The following is a 17,375-nucleotide window of genomic DNA, read 5'->3' on the forward strand; positions in this document are numbered from 1 at the left end:
AAAAAGAGTTACCAATAGAAATCCACTAAGAAGAACATCTGAGGTAGTTTATCAGTTTTTCCCTGTCCTAACTCTTCAAGTGCACTATAAATGTGGGTTTTCCATTAGTAGAGTGTTTATTCAACTTGTCTTCAGGCAATTGTTTTTGCAAGATATGTTAGCAACATTCAGAAACACTCTCATAGTAAAGGAAATCTGGATTTTCAGTAAGATAATTTTTTATATGTTGCAAAATCAACATAATCACAGTAATTTATAATTATGAATAGTATAGATAGAGTATATATGTAAAGAGAGATTCTGTGGCTGTGGCTGTATGATCACTATTCCATGCCTATTTGAAAACGACTTATACCTTATCTCCATTTTTAATGTCAAAAAATCCTGATTCAGACCATAATAGTTAAAATGCATTTATTTTACATTTCCTTTTTCTTTTCTTTTTTTAGTAGAAGGAATAAACTCAGCAGACTTCTCTCCTGCAGGATCTGCAAAAGACATAAGAGAAACTTACAAATTTGTGTTAGAGCATCATGTTAGTATCTTCACCAAGAGTAGTCGGATGCCAAAAGATAAGTCCAGTATAACACAGAAATTACTATATCAATAAATAGAATCTGTAGACTTTCATTTTTCACTTGCTTTTTACCTCATATTTTTTTTAAATAGAAAGTATGCAACTGCAGTCACACCTTGAATAATTGGGATGGCACCCAATAATGTTCAGATGTTCAAAATAAAAAATTAATGGAATCTCATGGATAAGATTCTGCCTGACCTTCACAGGCTGATAACATGTTAGTAGTCCCACTGATTTTATTAGTTGTGACAGTACTCCAGAAAAAAATATAATTTATTAAGCCTAGTAGAACTGGTTGCTGTAATAATTTTTGCTAGAAGGTGTTCAGAGACAATAAAAAAAAACAAAAAACTCCAACATTTGAAGGAATCAGGGCTGCCATAACAGTCTTTCATAAGTAGTCCTCTATCCTACTTGCTTTCTCAATTTTATTCCAATTTTAATCTTAACAACTCATAGAAACTGATATTTGTACTAAAGGGCACTCTAGTATATGTCAGCAAAAGTAATTGTCTTACAATACAGTATAATTTACTTACTGTACTGTTTGAATATTAACAGATGTAAATTATTTGAAGTATAAAGGTTATTTCCTTAATCTGTTATAACTTAGAGGTAAGTTTTTTCTCCATTAATTTAAGCAAACTGATGGAAGAGAAAGACTGGCTCTGGGTCACTTTATAGTAATTTAATTATAATTATTGATTCGAGGAAAGTGATTGCATTTTTTACAAGCAAATGTTTTCTGAAACCGTGAGTTTTTCTAACACTCAACTAAAGTGCTCAGCAGTTTTATTTAAATAATTGTTCTGTCATTCATTAAGAATTGCCAACGATTGCAAGAACAGTTGTAAGAATTATATTACCAATGGCTCAATGAAATGTTGTTGACAACTGCTTTGAGAGAAAAGGTCTTTTTTCCTCTCAGTCATCAGAAAAACAGCTGCTATACAGGTACAAAGAAAAAGTATTAGTTACCAACAGTAAGGACAGGGGAAGTTTTGACTGAATAGATTTAGTATTAAATCAGGCATTTAAACTTGAGACTGAGGGTTTCAGATGTATTTTTCTTTAAATGACTTTGCTGTGTTTGACTTGTTTCTTAAAGTTATATTTGTAGCTAAGAGGATCATCCTTTCCTCGTGGATAAGTAAATCCATCCCATATATAACTCCCTAGAGTAACGTTCTCCTTCATATATTGTTGCAAATACCAATAATATATCTAAATTCAAAAGTGTCTGCTAGACATTTTTTAAATCTGTATTTAAAAGCAACAATAGGAAATTTTTATGAGCTGCATGCTCAATAATAATGTAAGGTGTTAACAGTACTGTTCTGGTTTAGTATTGTAAGGTGTTTTTAAAAACACAGATTATGTACTTTCAGTAGTTGTTCTCTTGCATTCATGTTTTCTTTTGCTTTGATAATAAATGCTGCCTGGCATAGTCTCTGATTTTTTTATGTTTGCTCTACATTTTTTTGTTCTTGCATACTCTGCATTGTCATCAAAAATCACTTAAATGATCAAATAAAAAAGAAATGGTGGGATTTCCTTAAAAGAGACTCTGGGGTTCATGGCAATAAATCCATAGTCCCAGCTTTCTGAAGAGCTGTCTGCTTCTTCTTAAGTCTCAGAAGGTTAAGAAAATGCCTCATAAATGAAAAGAAAATTGAACTCTTGCATGTGGTAAACAAGAGTTCTCCAGAGAAGTCCATCAGTTCAGCAGTTTCTTTTTTTTCTGCTAGCATAAAAAGTTGTATATTAGTCTTTATCTCATTACATTAACTGTTAGAGTAATTTGCCAGCTTAAAATACACCTAATTTCTTTTTCTTCTCAGAAAATTTAAAAAAAACTACAATATATTAAATTGAATGCATTTTGTTAAACATGAGCTTTTCATTGAAAGAAGTTATATCAAAACTAGTTTTGAAGATTGGTTGTTCATCACCTCTATACATGAAGAAGACCACTGGAGGTATTCTTGAGCAGTTACAGACTCTTTCTTTTTATATTAAATCACTATGAGGTAGAACAAGTAAATTGGTCGCTCACAGCTGTACCACTCCAATTGTTGCATGTGCTGCTCCACACAAATTCATTTTGGAGATGATTGTTCCTTAATGGGAATACCTTATAACCCCATAAAAACTCTATAATTTTCACCCTGAAATATTAACAATACATTTTAAGTTAGCTTTCCCTAATAAAATTGGTTTTAAACATAATCATAAATCCTTTTTTAAATCTAGCTTAAATAAAAATTTTCAACAGAATTTCCAGCAAAACATGTATTTAATGTTTGATTCATAACTGTAAAAAAAATTGCATGTTGGGATATGGCCTGATGTGCACTGCCTTGTGTCAAATATAAACCTGGAGATGTTACTATATATATATATATATATATATATATATATATATATATATATATGCACACATATATGTATAATAATACTTTCCTATAATGCTAACAATCAAGAAATAAGCCCTCCTCACAGGGAATTAATAACATAAGTTATATTCCATAAAGCTGAAGACATCCAACAACCATTTGGATATCTTTTTACGTGAGATTTAGATATTACACTGAGGAGCAGTTTGCTTTGCAATCATCTGGTAATGAGACATGAGCGTATTCCAAACCATCAACAAACATCTAAAGCTTGTCCTTGTATACATTACTTACTTTCTTAATTTTCATTATAACAAGCAAGACACATGGAAAGCATAGTCTTTGAAGAAACCCCGACTCTAAGGACTTGCCTTTAGACCTGCAAATAAAATGCTGACTTAATTGTGATTTTCCTGTTTCTTCTTGTGTTTCCTTTAAAATATGATTAACCTAAAACTAAAGTAAGTTACTAATACTGATTTAATTATATTTTCATGTGAATTTTAAATGAAATGCAGCAGAAATGTAGCACAAATACAATATTACTTATAGCTTCCTGCAGTAGTTTATTCAGATTGTAATTTCAATTTAGTTTTAATTTCAATTTAATTGAATAATATAGTTGCACTGAATAATGAGTATAGTAATTAAACTGATACATCTAGAGTTTATTTGTCTAGTTGAAATTATATGAAACTTTGGGGAGAAAAAAATGAAAGAGAAATCTGCTTGGTTTTAATCTTTCAAATTTGATATTAGGAATTTTATTACACATGTTCTTTATTTTCTATATGAGAGATATGAGCTCCCTGATTAAATGCACTGGAAGCAATTATATTCTAATTGTAGATTTGATTTTAGATTCATCATCTGAGCTCCTCCAGAATTCTGTGTCACAGATAAGCTACATACAGCTGCAACAAATACTTGATTCTCTTGAAATACATACAAATATATACAAATTGTGGAACAAGCAGCTGGAGGACAACCCCATGGAAAGATACCTGGGGGTTTGCTGACGATGTGTCAACAGTGCTCCTCAGCAGCCAAAAGAGCCAGCTGTGTCCTGGGGTGCATCAGACACAGAATCTCCAGCCAGTCAAGCAAGGTGATGGTCCTGCCCTACACTACGCTGGTGTGGCCTCGCCTCACAGAACCACAGAATGGGTCTGGTTGAAAGGGACCACTGTGGTCCACCTGGCCCAACCTCCCTTCTCAGGCAGGGTCATCCTAGAGCACATGGCACAAGATTGAATTCAGACACTCTTTAATATTTCCAGGAAAGGAAGACTCCACAGCCTGTCTGGGAAATCTGTTCCAGTGCAAGGTCACTCACACAGTAATGAAGTTCTTCATCATATTCAGATTGAAGTTCCCATATGTCAATTTCTGCCCATCGCCTCCTGTCCTATTGCTCAGCATCACCAAGAACCTGGCTCCATCTTCTTGGCACCCTCCCTTCATATACTGATAGACATTGATGAGTCCCCTCTCAGACATCTTTCTTGAGGATGAACAGGACCAGCTCCCTCACTCTTTTATCATAAGAGAGATGCTCAGTCTGTTGATCATCTTTGTTGCTATCCACGGGACCTATTCTAGGAGCTCCATCTCTCTCTGAGGATCCCAGAACTGGACACGGCACTCCAGATGTGGCCTCACTAGGGCTAAGTAGAGGAACAGGACCACCTCCTTCGAACAGCTGGAAATGCATTTCTTAATTCACTCTAGGATTCTCTTGGCCTTCTTGGCACACTGCTGACTCAAGAGCAACTTGTTTTCCTCCAAGACCCCCAGGTCCTTCTCTGCAGAGTTCCTTTCCATCAGACTTTCCACAGGTGCTTTCCCCAACCTGAACTGGTGCATGGGGTTATTCCTCCCTGAATGCAGGACCCGGAATTTGACCTAATTGAGTTTCAGAGTAAAGTGCTGTGGGCAATTTGGGGTACCTCATAGCAATCTACATCTTCTTCAAGAGGGAAAGTGGAGAGGGAGGTGCTAATCTTTCTCTGGTGACCAGCACAGGAGGAAATGAAAGGAAGGTGCATTGGGGAAGGACATGGAAGGAAGCTGCAATGGGGAAGTTCAGATTGGATGTTATGAAAAGTTTCTTCACTGAGAGGGTGATCAGTGACTGGAACAGCCTCCCCAGGGAAGAGGTTGTGACATCGAGATGGTCAAAGTTCAAGGAGCATCTGGAGAAGGCTGTTAATTATATGGCTAAGTTTTAGATAATGCTGCAAGGAGCAGAGCTTGACTCAATGGGTCTCTTACAGTGTGAGACTTGCATGTTTTTCAAAAAGAAGACTTAATTTTAATTTGTTGTTTGCTTATAATTTGTTATCCTCCAATATAAGATACAAGAAAGAAATAAGAAATATTGGAAAAATTGATCATGTGATCATTATATGTGACAAAATATATTGTATGTTTCTATATTTACATGTATATGTAAATAATACAATCTGTAATATTCCCTATTTTTAATTTCTTTGTTAATGAGAAAAGTAAAAAAATAAAAATATTTTTAAAACTATAAAATTCAGTTATTAAAAAGAATAAAAGAGTGATGGTATTTCACAATCATGAAAATTAAACATGGTGTCATGCCCAGGAATACAAGTTGGGGAAAAGAAGGAGAAAAGGAGGAATGTTTGGAGTTATGGTGTTTATCTTTCCAAATAACTTCTATGTCTGACAGAGCCCTGCTTTCCTGGAGATGGCTGAACAGCAGTCTGATGATGGGAATGAGCAAATTCATACCTTGTTTTGGTTTGCTTGTCTGTGCAGCTCTTTTATTTACTTATTAAACTGTCTCTATCTCAACTCATGAGTTTTCTCACTTTTATTCTCTCTCCATCCTGCTTGGGGGTAATGAGTGAGCAGCTGCTTGGTGCTTGGTTTCCAGCTGGAGTTGAACGAAAATAACCTGTTTTTTTTAATAATAGAAATTACTGACCAAGACTAGCAAATATACACAATACCAAGGAGTACTTGGAAGACCCAGCTTTGGATCACAAGGGGACTGCCAGAAGGGAGATGAAGAGATGTGGCTAAAGGCAGGGCCACAAATGATATGGAACTATGGATGGGCAAGAGGAAGGAGAAAGCCTGTGCTCTTTTAAGATTGTTTGGCCAAGGATATTTTCAGTGCTAAAATGGATAATGAGAAAGTAGGAAAACCATGCGCAAGAACATACAGAGACAGTCCTGATTGTCAAATGATGAGGGAGGGACAACCAAACCTAGCCAGTCAAATTAATTGATAATGGTATGTTCAATATGGAAATGTTTATTTCAGTAAGATTTTCTGATCACAACCTTCTCAAAAGGGACACCAAGGAAAAGGGACATGATAAACAAAACATTTGGAGATCTGACAAAAAGCATAATAGAGAAAAAGACAGGAAACATTTGTCAGGCACACAAATTTAAGTGTGTGAATTGATCTTTTGATCACAAAACTGCAAGCAAACAACAACTTTGAAAATGGTAAGCATGAGAACCTGAGGGTTCACATTGCTCTTTGGACTGTTTCAACTAATGAGGCAATATGCTTGAGAAGGGAGAACAGAAGGAAGCAAAGGAGGAGGAAACAGAAAGGGGTATAAAAGTGTCTGGTTGTAAAGTGTGGCTGGTCAGTACACTTGCACACTGAGCAAGCCCTGTGCCTGATGTCTGCAATCTGCTCTATCTTCTTCTCATACCCTCACTTTCCATTTGTTTCATAGCAAGAGGAAAATATACTTCTGTGATTTGGAGAAAAGATCATGTTAGAAAAGGAAGGAGGCAGGATGTGCCAACACAGTTCCAGAAAATTTCTTCATCAACAAGTTAATATGTTAATGATTCCAAACTGCTATACCTAAACCTTGAGAGCAACATTCATTTTCTAATGTTTAAAACAGTGTTATGATTTTGAAGGACTAACTTATTTCAACAATATTACATGGACTTCTTTTTCCTATTCCAGACACAAACTCATCAGTGATAAATTGTAGCAACCAATGGTGCTTTGGCTTTTTTATCTGAATTACTTGAAGAAAGAGATTTTCAGTATGGTTTTCAAGTTCAGTAAGATCTATCTCTTTTCTTTCTCAAAAAGCTATTCTGTGACAACCCCAGGGGGCAGACACATCTCATGAAAAACATTTATTAAATTGCTCATTGATTTCTTTATCAGGGGTAAAATGTTCTACACTCACTTCCTTGCACTCTTCAATTCAAAGCATTATGCAGCAGTTAGGAATAAGAAGACTTCTCACCCATCATGTGGCCAACACAGGCCAAGGTCTTTAAGAGAGCATAACTGAACCTTTCTCCTTTTGCTTTACTCTGAATGCTCAGAGCCCTGCTGCTTGTCCTCCAAGCTCAACTGTAGTACATTTAACACCCAGCAGAGGTTGGCTAGAGGCCAAAAAGTGCTCAGTTTTCCTTATTCTATCTAAAATGTACACAGAAACCTTTGTTTGATGTCCCCTGAGAAAGCGGAAGGGACTAAGATTTCTCTGAACTCAGATTTCATCACTAGCCTAACCTGCAGTCTCTTGTGATTTGAAAGAACAAAATGCAGGAATTAATTTGAATGACTGTAAATACTGTTTCCAGTAGGTATCTTGCCATTACAAATCCACTTTAATTCTTTCTTTTTTTATTATGAAAGTATTAGCATTGTTCCCCAAGATATTTCCAACAGGCTTCAAATTCCTTTGGGTCTGCCACCTATGTCCTCCCATTGCACCTGCTTTCACTCCTCTTCATCCTGGAGCACACTCCAGGTCAGCTTGTTTCATCACGTGAGAGAAATATCATCCATCCCATTATATGCAGACTCTAAAACAATGTGAACCAGTTTGAATAGTTCCTCAGAAAAGACTGCAACAACTCCCCTAAAGTGAAACTAATTATGCTTTAATATGCCTTCTAGACCCAATAGACGCTCCCATGAGCCTGTTGCCATTTGTCATAAGCAGACAGACAAAACTATGCTTTACCCTTGAAACATGAGCAGCTAGAATATCAAATTTCTTTTTTTTAATAATGCTTTACATTGTTTTGTTGACTTCCAAAGATATTTGGAATAAACTCCAGAGCAAATGTCCCATGCTAAAGCAGGTTAGATCATTTAAGTAACATAATCTAAATTCCCTATAAGATGAAAAATTCCATTACTTCACAAATTAATGGATGCTTCTTCCTCACTGTCATTCTGAATTCTCCAAATAAATGCCTTCCCAGTTTCCTATGTAAGATATTTATCCTGTGATGATCATTAACTATTTTCTTTACAATTTTAGAATTCTCTTAGTAATTTTCCTTTGAATGACTGCAATTTTAAAAAAATTCTCAGCATCACTGCAGCTGCTCTTCACAATTTCTCACCCTGAAGAGGGAGGACACATCCAATACATGCCATCAGATATCATGCTGGTTTGGGGATTTGTCTTGCTATGATTACCTCACAATGTACAAGGGACATTTTCCTTATAGGTTTTCTGCTTTTCTATGAGTTAACTATGCCTTAATCTTGTTCTATGTAGCCTTCTAAAACCAAGAGAACACAAGGAATTAATTTGCACAAATTCTACTTTCTGGAAAGAAAATATAGCAAACCTTTTCTGTTTCAATCTCATGTTGTTTCAGTTTACTGTATTTCATCACTTCCAAAATGGTTTTTGACTCCCATTTTCTTCAGGAATTGTTAATTCTGTATTTTATGTAAGTCATCTTTCGTTTCTATATCACATTGAGGAAAGCTATAAACATAATGTTTCTATTTAGGGACTTACAGCATGTCAATTTCTGCTGTGTCATGATTAACATATTTTTTGTTCCTTTAGAATTGTAATTAGCACTTTAATTATGTTTTTCATATAAGCAATACTGATTCAATAGCTGCAGACTGAAAAGCACCACTTGATTCTATCCTCTGACTTCATGGATATGACAAACAGTTATGATTCGATTATAAGTGATGCCTCTGCTGCAATTAAGGTGCAAAAAAGACCATATGCCTAAGCCAATAGTATGGCTTTTATTTAACAGTAAATGTGACCCAGAGAGATGGGAACAGGAAGGCAGGCAGAGCCCAAGTATAAGGGATGGGTACAAAGAAGGTGGTTTAAGATTTGGATTTATTTCTCATTATCCTACTTGACTTCTGATTGGCAATAGGATTGGTTAATTTCTCCAAGTGGAGTCTGTTTTGCCTGTCGTGGTACTTGCTGAATTATCTCTCCCTGTGTTTATCTCAAGCCTTTCATCATATTTTCACTCCCCTATCAGTTGAGGGGGGAAGTGATAAAGTGGCTTGATGGGCACTTGGTGTCCAGCCAAGGTAAACCCACCACAAATGGAAACATTTTCTACCGCAGAGATTTCTCCAGATTCTCTCTCCTGTCCCTGACACACTTTTTCTAATCACCTCTCGTCAAATATTCAGCAAGGAAAAGTGCACTGCTATGCCTCATAGTTTTCTATTTGAACTGTTTGTTCTTTCTTCCTATAATGATTCTTTGATGACTTGGAATAGTATTATTTCAGTTTTATCTCCTTGTGCCATTTTTCTTTATGTGTTTAAGTGTCCATGATGCCGCAAATAGCTTTGCTGCTCTGAACATGAATATTGAAGAGTGTTCCATAAAAGCTATTAGATCATATCTTTTCTGAGACACAGAGCTGATCTGGAATTCTATGCTGATATTTTTTAGCATGACTAGACAGGAATTTATGTTACTTCCCAAGCACTGAAGACCTCAGGGCTTAGGATATGTTTTGATCATGTCTTTTCTGTCTTCTCTGGTCTGTAATTTCCATAGCTATGAATGTCTGCTGAAATGAAAGAAAATATTATATACAGTCTGAAGTCGATTGCATTTTCTTGCAATGAATTCATGCAGCAGAATATAGATAAGCTGAAGAAGTAAAAATGTGCTGTAATTAGGACCCTTCTTTACCATCTCTGAAATGTAGAGCAGAGTTCAGAGTAACTAGACCTTATGCTCATTAAAACTTATGATAATTAATTAAAGAAGCAATTCAGTTTTTCCTCTTGAAATGTATTTTACTTTTGGATTATTGTACTGTCTACCTAATTTACTTGGGACCACGAGTCTAAAATTGGTGGTGCCAGCAGTCAGCAATAAATTTTCTAGTAATTTCTTCAGGTATTTGGGGAGGAGGGAAAATAAAAATTTGCAGTAGTGAAATAAATATCCAGTGAATATAATGGATAAAATCCATATACAATAAAGTGTAATAAAATAACTCAAAAGCTCTCCTCCATCTGCATCTCTCTTGATTTTTTAAGTTCTGTCCCTAAACATAATCAAGAAAAATTTCTTCTGATTTACAGAAGCTTGATGAACATAGGATGATATGCAGGAGTAAAACGTGCTGTTCCTGTATTTCTTAAGCAATTTGATTTAGTGGAAACTTATATAAATTTATGTTAAAAACTACAAGAACTACTTAAAGTTATGTCAGATTCAGGTCATCATTTTAAGGATTTCACAGTCAATTCACAATCTCTCTCTGACATAAATACAGAAAGTAAAAACCTGTTTGAATCAGATGATAACAAGAACACATTATGGTATAAATGATGCAATCATCTTGTGTGCACTCGGAATAAAATATACTTTAGAGGGAAAAAAATGAAAGTATTGTAATAAGCTGCAGGAAAAATAGAAATTGTTGGGAAGTCAAATAATTATAGCACCTTCTTTCTTGTATTAAAATGTTTCAGCAACGGTTGTTATGATGTTGATGACATGAATGAACATGGGTATTGTTACTGCATGTGCAAGGCTAGAATGAAATTATGTTTAGCCTATGATCTTGAACTTCTCTGTATTTTATTTACAGAGCAAATAACATAAATGTATTTTATGTTATGAAATAAAGAAATATTTGTAAATATTTTGTAATGTAGGGGGATAGAATATAAGAAAATAAAGATAGTGTAGAAAGTAATCTTACCCCTAAGGAGTGGCAGCTGGGCCAATTAGCAGAGAGTAGGAACAGGCCTGACTTTAACAGGCCACAGCTGTAACCAATGAGAAGCAGAGTGCTATAAAAGAGTGGGGTGGGTGGGTGAGAAGGGAACTGGAGTCAGTTGGCTGCTCTGTGAAGAAGAGTCAGTGATCAGAGGAGAAGCCCACAAGAAGGTATGAAACTCTTGCCATAAGGAGACAACGGTATGGGACCCCTGAGATAAGATGATGACATTGTAATATATTGTTTGCAGGGTAATAATGTGACGTAAGTTTAAAGCACAGCATACTTAAAATCTTCAGTGTTAATGGCAAATAAGTATTTAATGCAACATGCAGAATGCAGTTGTGTCTACAATGGAAATAGAAAAAAATTTCAGTAGTCATATGCATAATTAAAACCAATCTGAGACAGTGTAGAGATTATTATGTTAATACAGAGAAACTCACTAATATATGAATTACTGAAATTGTTTCACATTTTACAGATTTTGTGTATTCCTTTAAACAACTTTCTCTCTTTTATAACCTTCTTGTTGTAACTCTAGATATTACATTAGAATCACATTATTCTAAAATATTTTCATAACACATAATCTCGAGTACTTCTTATAGAAAAGCCAGATGGTTATTTGAGAAAATAATCCTTTGAATTTACCTCAGTTATAGGTCATAGGTTAATGGTGAAGGTAATGCCCAGTATCTGAGCACATTAAAATAAAGTAACAAGGTATAAGATGTATTTATAAAATGCATGCATTGAATATAGATATTCATTTATTAGTATAAGTCTTCTGGAGTGTAGTTATGTCAGGACTGGAGGCATGACTGCTTTACTCACCTCTCTGAAGCAAATGCAGTTTGACATCCTCCAATAGAAAAAGAGTGATCTTGGAAAGAGAACTGGAGTTAAGATAAGAACAAATTATACCTGCAGGAGAGGGTTTGGTACTTTTTTCATCAATGTGCTGCTGCCCTTCAGTTGCTGCTATAGAAATCCAGCAGACAGGGAGACTATAGGGATTTATAGATAGGAAGTTCACTTAAGCCAATCAGTGCTCTGCCCATTTAGACTTATCATGGTTTCCTCTGTGTCATTAATAAAAAGAGACAACAATGAGAGTGCTGCCACATGAAAGTTTAAGAAGCCATTGCTTTCCTTCTTGTCTACGAGGCAGTCTGCCTGCTGTCCAGATACAATAGAATTCCTAATCAAACTTTTAAGTAGATTATATAGCTCACTAAACCTGACTGCACATCCTTCTCTTCTTCCCCTGAATCTGTAAATCCCCACTGCATTCTCAGCAGCCACATAGCATAAACTAGTTAATCTCTGAAACGTACCCATTTTATTTCAAAGACCTGCTTTCTCTCTCTCTCGTGTGCTCTCCTATTTTTCTTCCTCTCTTCTTCTTTTTTTTTTTGTTAACAGTCAAATTTCCCCTAAATGTAGAAATTTCCTAAATTAATTAGGAAAATGCAAGTTTCATATTAATTTGATCCTTTAGATCTAAGAGAGGAGAAAAAACTACATGAAAAAGGTTAATTTTCATCTAGAAAAAGAAAGTTTGACTAGGAAGACATTTTTATTTCACCATATAGAGTTAGAGGATACGCTTATGTTTGCAGTGATCTTTCCTTCATATAATGTTAATTTCTTAATAAATTTTAGAATTTCTGTAAAATTCTACAATTTCTTCAGAGATTCTAGCAGTTATACAAAAAAGTTGTGATAAATAGCTGTGAAAAATATATATTCATGTGACATAATACTACAGCATTCTTACTGATTCTTATCTGGATTATTCCTCTCACTTATTTGTATCTGTAATATATTTATATGTATTTAGACCTCTTAATTTTATTTATATCATCATAGATTCCTATAGAGGAACACTTACAGATTGGATGTAAAACTATGTCATAGAAATCACAAATGCATTCCACCTCTGACTTATGATATACTTAAAACCGCCAGACCTGAGGCTTAATTCAGTGCCTGTTGATGTATTGGATGAATTGGAAAGCCACTCATTTTAATAGAAACTGTACTTTGCTTATGAAACCAAACATTTGCAAAACCTGATGCAATGCCATGTTTTCTGTCTCTGGTTTATCTATTGACATTTACTATTTTTTTCTGGCCTTTTTGTGCATCATAACATAGTGTTATTGCTTTGATGTTTCATACCAGCTTCATACTTACATATGAACTTTACCATTCATAATACAATTTTATGGTTTCAAAAGTAAATTACACTGTAATTTTAGAAAAAATGTGTGTAGCGTCAAAAACATATACTTTTTTCAGGAATCCATCTTCTTATTACTGTAATTAAAAAAAAATTGGTAATATCTTGGTACTTTCCAGGAGACTTTCAGTTAATGGTCTAGTTACAGACCAGTAAGGGTTTGGGTTTTTTTCTTTTTTTTGATAGAGTTTCTCTTTGCTGAAATTCTCTCATAGAATTTCTCTCTTCTTTTGGCAGGGGGAGCTGTGGGAAGCATCAAAGATTTGCATGATTTTGCTGCTTTCTTTGAAATAGATTTCATGGCCCATTCTGATCATGGAAAATATAACTGTGCTGGGAACCTGGGTCCAGTTGGGGCTAGTAGCCCTAGTAGAGCAATAAAAAACAAAATGCAGGAAAAAATAAAATGTTTCATATCAATCCATCTGTGAATCACAGTGAAAAATCACACATCACAGTGAAAAATCACACATCAGACTATTAACTTAATTTCCATAGGTCTCAGGTCTAATTTATGCTATTTCTTATATTTGATCTTTCGAGTGGGATTATGCCAAGCTCTTAACATTAAATGGAAAGAAATAATTCTGGGGGGTGGAGGGGAGAGGGTAAGGGTGTGGGTTTTTTTGGGTTTTGGATTTTATTTTTTTTTTAAGCTAATGTATCTTTTGTGTGATCAGTGGGAGAGCAGCAGCAGAACTTGCAAAACTCTGGAGCATTTTTAATTCTTCAAATTCTTCTGATACTACTCAGTGGTAGATGTTTAATGGTATAGGAAATAGGTCATATACTATATAAATCTTCCATGGGTTATCATTCCAAAGCTGGCTTATGACTAAATATTGCCAAGCTAAATGTGTACCCAAGACATATTTCTATTATAAATTATCATAGCTAATTATACACAAAAGTGCTTTTATGCTTGTGCTTAAAAGAGTTTATCAGGTACTGGATAATTTCATTAGGTATTAGTAATTTTTTGGATAATGAGAAATAATCACTATCAACTTGCTCCATTAATTCATGATTTTAACTCTCTCTACTAAAGTGTCCTGGATGTAGCTCATTTTCATAAGTTGAAATGCTAACCTCCCCATGCCCCAAAGTAGGAAATAATTTTGATAGAAAATCTCTTCTTTCTTTTAAAGCCTTTTTTACTGATGAAAATAAAGGTCATAAGAATTGTACACAGCACTGAAACTGCTTACAAACCATATGTTAATATATAATAATATTTATAATATAATTATTCTTAATTATTTATAATATATATAGTTATTTAATATGTTGTTCATATCTCTGATGCTGAACACTGAGTTGAAATTTTCAGAGAACTGTCAACAGTAGCTTCAGGATCACTTACACGAGAAGCAGCAGCTAACTTTCTGTCATATTTTCCCTCAGGCATATTACCTTGCACTTATCAACGCTGAATTCCATCAGCATATACTACTCAGATAACATTTTCATATCCTTCTGCAAGTCTGTACCATCACCTTCAGATTTGTCCAACTGGAAAAATTACAATTTTCTCCCTTCTCCAAGTCATGTCAATAAAAAAGAAAAAGAACAACTAACAGTTTCTTGGTGAAGTCTGTCCTTTTGCCCTTTTTGTTCTTGGATCTCAGTTTCTGTGCTGTTGCTTGCATCCAACTAGATTTTGGCAAATGCCCTGTCAGGGTAAATCCTTCCTACAGCAGCCAAGTCTATGTTCCTGGTGAAGATGGGAATGAAAAGCAAGTTTCAATGATCAGTGAGAAAGCAACAGCAGAAATTGTGGGACTATGACACGTTTTTGAATTATGTAGGAAGTGAGGAAGTGGACTATGCAATATACAGGATTTGGAGGACAAAGAAAGATGAGGTTCATGAACACAGAAACTTCAGGCAGGGCATAAAAATGGGGGGCACAGTGGTACTGTGTAGTTGAGGATGGCATCCAGAAGGCTGGGGAGTTGAAAGGGAGCTTAGTGTGATAGCAAAACTAAGACACCACTTGGAACAGAAAAGAGCGGACATGCTTGAAAGGTTATGAATCAAGTACTTGGGAAATTAGAGATTTTGATGACTAGGGGGAAGATTGGCCATTCAGAGTCGGAGCGCATTAGGAAGAAAAAAATGGAGCTATGGGATTAGTCAGAGCAGCTTTAGAATGAATACCTTGTTGTATATACCCTCATGCTCTGAGGGGATATTTCAATTTTTTGATTGAAATAGCATACATAACACTGCTGGAAATCACCCTGAATTACTAAACATAACTTTTATTTATTTTATACTTTTCAACTGGTGTTTAATTTATAAAAGGACTTGTGTCTTATTTATGCAACATTCATCATCCTACTGTTGAATGACTTCACAAACCCTTTTACAGATAATTTATGAAACTGTCTGTGGTAGGTTGACCCTGGCTGGATGCCAGCTATGCACCCAAGGCTGTCTATCATTCCCTTCCCTAACTGGACAGGGAAGAAAAAATAGATGTAAAGGCTTATGAGTTGAGACAGGGAGAGATAACTCATCAATTACTATTACAGGCTAAACAGACTTGACTTGGCGATATCAATTGAATCTATTATCAGTCAAAAACAGAATAGGATAATAAGAATTGAAACAAATATTTAAAAAACCTTCCCTGAACCTGTCCCTCCTTCCCAACATCTATCTCCCCCCCCAGTAGTACGGGGAGATGGGGAAATGGTGGTCAGTTCATCACAAAATGTTATTTTGACTACTGCTCAGGGAGAGGAGTTCTTGCCCTGCTCCAGCATGGGATCCTTCCTGCAGGCTACAGCTCTTTCACAAACTGCTCCAATGTGGGTCCCTTTCCAAGGGGTAAAGTCATTCAAAGAAAGCCTGCTCAAAAGGGTCCCCAAAAGGGTCACAAGTCTCACCAGGGAAACTTCTCCACCATGGGCTCCTCCCTCTACAGGTCTTCAGGTTCCTTCCAGGAGCCTGCTTCAGCATGGGCTTCTCACAGGTTCACAGCCCTCTTTTGGGCAGTGACCTGCTCTGGCACAGGTGTCTTCAAGAGGCTGAGGGTGGATCTCTGCATCTCTGTGAACTTCCATGGGCTACGGGAGCACAGTTGCTTCAGTATGGGCTGCAGGGAATCTCAGCTCTGGCACCTGCAGCACCTTCTGCCCCTCCTTCTGCACTCACCTTGGTGTCTGCAGAGTTGTCACTTCACATATTATCACTTCTCTCTTCCCTGGATACAATTACTTCAGGTATTATCTCTGATGGGCTTGGCCTTGGACAGCAGCAGTTCTGTCCTGGAGCTGGCATTGGTTCCACCAGATGTGAAGGAAGCTTAGGGCATCTTCTCACAGGCACCACTGTAGTCCCACTGCTAGCAAAACCTGGCTGTGCAAACCCAATACAGTCCTTAATTAGGTAAACTTTGATTTTATCGCTCCATTTAACAAATTTTTAAATGAGAGAATTTTGATGACTTGCTTGGGATCACAAAGTTAAGTCTGCCAAATCTAAGACTTAGCAAGATTTTTTATTTCTCAGCTTCACACAGCAAATAAAGTCATTAAAGCAAATGTATAGGTCAGCAAAATGAAATAAAATTAGACATACAAACAAACACAGGCAAGCTGTTAAACCAATCCAGAAATGCTAAGTCACCCTTTCTATCCAAAAACATACATGGAAATTAAAGGTAGGCTTATTTCAGAGAATTCAATGAAGTGTAAGATTGCTCACTGAACTAGAAATATTTACTATCCTGCATTTTTTAGTAATGGAAAAAGCAAATATTTCATCAAACCAAATGAGGGAAAAAATAAAGATGGGTTTTTTTATTTTGATCAATTATTTCTAGTTTCAATATCTTTAGATTTTAATAAGCATTTTACAAAAACATTGTTAGATTTCCTTAATTGTAACAATATTATCATTTAATTTACTCTTTCTGTGAATAGATGTGAATGGAGTTAAATCCAGCTGGTGAATGGTCGTAAGTTGTGCTTCCCAGGACACAGTTTGTGGGCCAATTCTGTTTAATATCTTTATTGATCTGGATAAGGGGACTGAGTGCACCCTCAGAGAGTTTGAAGATTGCATAAAGCTCAACAGGACCTTCTGGAGGGTGGGAAGGTTCTACAGAGGGATCTGGGCAGGCTGCATTAATGGCCAAGGCCCA

The 17,375-nt window shown here is 35.8% G+C and overlaps 1 long non-coding RNA gene across 2 annotated transcripts in view; it reads right to left on the reverse strand.

The window, feature by feature from the left end:
• Positions 1 to 397: 397 nt before the first annotated feature.
• Positions 398 to 17,375, reverse strand: part of LOC136553504 (uncharacterized) — an 82,217-nt gene continuing 65,239 nt past the window's right edge. The window contains exons 5-6 of one of the 2 annotated variants that reach the window (XR_010783165.1): positions 16,385 to 16,588; positions 398 to 488 (exon numbers count right to left, since the gene is read on the reverse strand). This is a non-coding gene — a long non-coding RNA (uncharacterized lncRNA). Of the gene's footprint in view, positions 489 to 16,084; positions 16,297 to 16,384; positions 16,589 to 17,375 lie in introns of those variants that run through there. The other variant, XR_010783166.1, reaches the window with a different exon arrangement.

Source organism: Molothrus aeneus, chromosome 2 (assembly GCF_037042795.1).
Source record: "Molothrus aeneus isolate 106 chromosome 2, BPBGC_Maene_1.0, whole genome shotgun sequence".
Lineage (NCBI taxonomy): Eukaryota > Metazoa > Chordata > Aves > Passeriformes > Icteridae > Molothrus > Molothrus aeneus.